General features: G+C 50.1%; 1 long non-coding RNA gene across 1 annotated transcript; it reads left to right on the top strand.

Moving 5' to 3' along the window:
- The first annotated feature begins 2200 nt into the window (after positions 1-2200).
- On the top strand, positions 2201-3284 carry LOC120405344. Its single transcript, XR_005598515.1, has 3 exons — positions 2201-2503; positions 2667-2739; positions 3129-3284. It is a non-coding gene; the product is annotated as an uncharacterized LOC120405344 (long non-coding RNA).
- Positions 3285-5866: the final 2582 nt, after the last annotated feature.

Below are 5866 nucleotides of genomic sequence, written 5' to 3'. Positions count from 1 at the left end.
CTGAAGTTCTCACGGGGATGGTGAAGGAGTCCAGGTTTCCTCTCAGCAGCCTTCCCACGATTTCTAAACCATGTGTCCTTGGTAAGAGATGGCCTCATCTGTCCGGCGCTGGGACTTAAGGGGTAATGGTGCTGCACTCTGATTGGCAGAGGGCCTTGGGAGGAGTTCTTAGTGGGGTCATACGGCCCACTTCCGGACGGGTCACCCTGCCCCGGAATTCTCCCTGATTGGTCAAAATCTCCTCTTAGGGCAGTCCTATCGGGTCAAACCCATCCTAATTGGTAGATGGCTGTGTGAGGAGTTCTTAGAGGGGTCACACGACCCACTTCTGGATGGGTCACCCCACCTCAGAACTCACCCTGACTGGTCAAATCTCCTCTCAGGGTGGTCCTTCTGGGATGAAACCCATCCTGATTGGTAGAGAGTGGTGGGAGGAGTTCTTAGAGGGGTCACATGACACACCTTGCTTCCAGTCATGTGGCCACCTTGACCCCGGAGTTAAACCCCCCCATGGGGCGGGACTTCCGATGACAGGTGGGAGAGACTAAGGGGTCAACGGGTAGGGCTTGGGAGGGTCAAGGGGAGGGGTTAGGGTTTGATTGATGGTGGCATTCCTGATAAATACCAAGATTACATGGATAACGTGGAAAGAAATGTGGACTCATTACCTCTGGACCGGGACTATGACTGCCCTATTGACCTACCACCTTGGTTGAAAGCTGCTTTTCCCTGTATTTATGCATTGTTGGGACCAGAATTAGTGGATCTCCCTGCGTGCAGTCATGAAAACCGGTCCTAAGAGCAGGCCCTTTTGGGGAAGAAGAAATGTGGGACTCTGCTACGCCTCTCTTTAGACAATCAGCTCCTGAACAAAGTGATCATTTGAAACCATGACCCTCTGCTGCGAATCCCACAATTGTTGGCTCACAGGAAATCTGCAAAGGGTTTCATCAAACTTCATCTGCAAGGATTTCCAATCTAACCCTCGTTTGGGCAAGAGACAAATTGAAGACAGATTTCAAAACAGACGATGGACATTTTAACGGTCTGATATGCTAGTTGAGCTAACTAAGGGTCCCCTGACCTTGAAACACTTCATCAGTGATGTATTTGGGGACAGTGTCATCTATTCGGGTGAAATACGTCTCTTTTTGGAGAACCCAGAGCAGCACACGCAGCACATCCGAACCTGGAGAGGTTTCGGCAGCATGGTCTCAACACAGAATGGGGAAAGCGGAACCTCCAGCCAACTCTCCACAGAGTTTTGGGGGTACATCCTCTCCCCAGAAGATGTTACGATTGATCCAAATAAGGTGGAAGCCATTGATAAATGGGGCGAAGTTGGAAGTCCTCAAGAAGTGCAGCGCTTCCTAGACTTCACTCATCCTGTGAAATCGAGACGTGCTGGCTCTCAGTGATGCTTAGATGGAAAACCACGCACCCCACACAGAGGTTGGAACCACCCACTGTCCAGTTGTCCTGAGGAGCCATGATGTCTCCAGGAGCTGTGTAAAGGGCACAGGGATCAGCCTCTCAAAGGTAGGGGAGGGTCGTGTGAGGAGAGGGTCTAAGAGAGGAGGATCGTGGGCTAGGCTCTGTATTTGGGCTTGGCAGGGATCGAGAGAAGGGAGAGGGCTGTTAGAGGGCAATGCGAGGTGGAAGGGGGGTCGGAGATGGGGGCAAGGCCTGAAAAGTTCAGCTGCTTTAGATCAACTGTGCCAGAGTCACTGGTTGAAGTGACTGAAAGCTCTGAGCTGGGGCTGGCCAAAATCCTCCTCCTCAGATGGGAACATCCCAAAAGTCTGTAGAAGCTCAGCCTCTGAGGTGAACGTTGTGGCCCTAACCTCTCTCTGCTCTATACCTCACAGGATTCCAGCCGGCTGTTCCAATCCAGGAGGAAAACTGTGCCACCGAAGTCTCCCAGCACCTGGTCAGTGAAGTGCCACTTAACCCCGCTGTGATGCACAGACCTTGCCCTGGCTGGCTGCACAGGGCTGAATTTCACCCCGTCAGAGCGTAAGGAAATAATTGTCTGAAAGCCTTTTTCTTTTTGGATGTCTGTCTAGTGGGAAAGAACCATGGGGATTTTTAGCCTGTTTTGCCCCCATGCCTGGTGCTTCAATGATGCAGAGACGTGCTGATGCATTGGTTGATTTCCCACCTTTAATCTACTCTCTTCTTCTCTTTTTGACAGGTATTCTAAGGGTCCCCCGTGCATCATATGGGCATTCTTGAGTGTGCAGATTGCATCAGACCTGCACCTGAATAATTAATAGTGACTGAAATATGCAGACACTAAAGTTCTGCAGCCAAATTCTCAGAAACCTTCCTCTTCAATGTAAGATCAGGATTTTGGTTTAAATTTATTTTTATTTAAAAAAAATTGCTAAGCAGATGCTACACTGTAAGAAGAGGAAAGAGAATCAAAAACTGAAAGATTGTTACTAAAACCAGTGAACAACTGCAGAGAGTGGAGACCCGGCAAAGCAAACAAATGAATACTGTGAGTAAATAACCTGAAAGCAAATGGGGAAGAAAACCTCATCTGGGTAATTGTGGCTCTTGGGACAAAAATTGGGTTCCTGGTACATAGCCTGGCTGAGATCATCCCTTTTCCCTGGGATTCCAATGTCATTCTCTGTGTGGTGTCCTTATTTTATTCCTAGGAAAAAGATCCCCAAAGGAGATGTAAGGATCCGGAACTCTAATGTCTGCCAGAAACTTCAGCCACCTTCACAGGTAGAAGTCACTGGCTTTCCTACTATGCCACTAGTGCTCTTTCTGCTCTCCAGGTCTGCTCCCTTCAGCAGGACAGAGACACCCCTTAACTCCCCGAGTCCTGATTTCCTGCCATTCATGGGGCTGAGGGTTTGCATTGCCCCCACCCCCACCATCAGAGACTTTTCCTATGGGAATCTCCCCAGAGCAGGGGAGAAATCTGTTCTTCCGTTAGAACCAGTCTGCTCAGTAAATCCACCCACACTGACCTCATCTCAGATGCTTTGTTTATCTGAGATTAGTGGTATCTTTGGAAAACCCTTAGCGTGTCGAGGTGTGAGGTGGAGCAGGGAATACAGGAGCACCAGCAGATTCCCCTGAAGAACACCACCCTGTCTTTCTCTGGTCAGGCTAGGGCTCACCGTCCATTGTGGAGGTGAAGACCAGATGAGAGCTGCTGGATTGACCTTGATGTGCCATGTCCTTGTGTGGATGAAGGACCTACATCTCAGGGATGGCCAGCAGCAGATGTAACACATGTGTCCAGGAATGGGCTAAATAACCTACATTGAGAGGTAAGTAAAATCGTGGCCACATGTAGACATCACAGGAATTGGTGGGGATTGACCCAGGGTCCTTCAGCACAAGCCCCTCTCACTCACTGTCAACAAATCCAGCTCCACTCACTAGACCACACCCCATTCCAGAGCCCCAGATCCCAGGAGCCCTGATTCTCAGACCCAGGCCTCACATCACAAGGCCAAATCTCCTCCCATTCTGTGCCCTGTAGAAGGGACCATTGGCAAAAACCTCCTCTGCATTCCCCCTGTCAGAGACTGTAGCCACGGGTGACAAGTGAATAAGCTGAGATCTCCCCTGTGGGAATCCGAGGGGCTGCACATTTGGGGTTTCACAGGGACGGCGTCTGGCAGCCATTGACAGAGTGTTCCTGGGAGGAGATTTTCCATCTCTAACAAAGGGTTTCTGTTCCCCCAGATCTCAGCCGCTCAGCAGAATGCGGGAGAGCCGAGTGCTGATGGGCTAGAGGGTCCCAGGAGTCGTTGTGCAGCAGGGGCAGTGTCTGCAGTCACCATGGGCCACACCCTGCGCTCCAGACAACCCAGGCTGGTTCCCTGGATTGCAAAGGGGCCTTTAGCTTGTGGAATTGGTGCTGGTGCCTGTGTCCACAACTGGGATGTTTTCATGAGGCTACTCCATGGTCCATGAAGCGCCATGCAAGCAAGGGGAGAATGGACATTAGAAAGCGAGGCCGGTGCCTTTGCAGGGCTGCTGCAGTCGAACATCCACAGCCAGAAGAGAGACGATGGGAAACTCACTTCAATGGCTGGCCACAGCCACAGCAGTTGTCTCATAAAGCTCTGCTCATGCTCCAGCCAACAGAGGCAGGACGAAGAGCCACACTGGGAGAGCCTGATTTGCAATTAGCAAGACGCGGTTTTTTCAGTGGATTATTCTGCCCTGACCGTCTATTTCCTACAATGTGCACATCCAGCCTCCCTGGCTGACCTCAGTGGGAGCTAGGTTCTCCGTGCCCATAGGACAGGGCTGGCCTTACCATGAAGCGAACTGAGGCAGCTGCCACAGGTGCCAGACTGTGGGCGGGCGCCACTAGGATCCAGAGTGTAGAAAAATTGTCTGGTGCTGGTGCATATGTTTTCTCGCTGCTCGAGATGCACAGAGATGGTGGAGTGCTGTGCTGGAGGAAGGGGGCCCAAGAGACATAACAGGCAGGCAGGAGAAAAGGGGAGAGGGAATAACAGAAAGCAACAGGAGCTTCAGGGAGAGAGAGGAGGAGGAGGAGCCTCTTATGTACCTCTTGAGCACCCCCAGGAGCCTGGACTGATTAACACCAGCTTCTCAGGGAGCTTCCTATTTCCTGAAGTAGTAGGAGCCAGTTAGGCCCTTAAGAGGCTGATATCTTCCCTCACTCAGGCCCTGCTACCAGCCTGCTTCTTTGTCCCCTTCAACTGAGTGTTGAGAGCCACTCTAGCTGGCACAGAACAGCAGTCATGAGTGAAAGAAGAAAACGCCCCTCTGGGGCAGCATTCAGAAAAAGAAAGCAATCAAAAGAAGCTTTTCTGTCTAAGCAGGAAGGAGCTCTCCTGAGATACAGAGACACAAATGTTCACGGTGAGCCTTCCATCCCCAATGAGGATGTGAGTGGTGAAGAGATGCCTGATCTTCCAGTTAGTCAGAGTGCAGGCGACCTGGCAGCTACTGCAGCATCCATATCTCCATCCCAAATGGATGTAAACCATGCACATGCCTGAAGAAAAGTGTAGATCAGAGAAGAGTGTGGTGGAGGCACAAGAAACAGCTGCTGATGAGTTTAGTTCCTTAAGTCTAGATGATCCAGGACTGTGGACCCACCTGAGCAGTAGCCTGAGGGACTTCCTTGTACTGCATGGGCCACAGCAAGTGAAAACTTCATGTTCCCCAAAGACAATGAAAATAGAAGCTTCCATCCAACACATTCCTGGTGTGAAATCCCCAATGGTGACAAAGTGGAGAGGTCATGGCTTAGGTACTCAAAAACCCAGAATACTGCATACTGTTTTTGTTGCAAACTCCTCCAGTCTAACGTTCCAGCCACATTGCGTTCTACAGGAACAAAGGACTGGCAAAATCTGGCTAGAAATGTGGCATGCCATGAGAAGGCAGCAAATCACCAGAGAGCATCTCATAGGCGGAAAGAGCTTGAGATGAGCCTAAGGGTAAAGTCCACCATAGATGATCAGCATCAAGAGAAGATTGCATCAGAGTCTCTTTACTGGCAAAATGTTCTGAAAAGGCTCATTGCCATTGTGAGAATGCTGCTACCCAAAACCCAGCACTGTGTGGCACTTCAGATCAGCTACATATGCCAAACAATGGAAACTTCCTTAAAATTGTGGGGCTGATGGCTGAGTTTGATGCCATTGTTGTCATTATGGAGGATAATGCTATGACAGGAACTGTTCTTGGGAGAACAGTAGCAGAGGGAAATGGAATCACCAGAAACATACATAACTTCAAATTTCTGTGTGGCTTAGTGTTGTGGCATGACATACTGTTTGAAATAAATGTTGTAAGCAAGAGACTCCAAGGTGTTGACCTTGATATATCTGGCGCAATGGAACAACTGGAC

The sequence above is a fragment of the Mauremys reevesii genome, linkage group 4 (assembly GCF_016161935.1).
Source record: "Mauremys reevesii isolate NIE-2019 linkage group 4, ASM1616193v1, whole genome shotgun sequence".
NCBI classification, from domain to species: Eukaryota; Metazoa; Chordata; order Testudines; family Geoemydidae; genus Mauremys; species Mauremys reevesii.
This window is presented reverse-complemented; position numbering and strand designations above follow the sequence as displayed.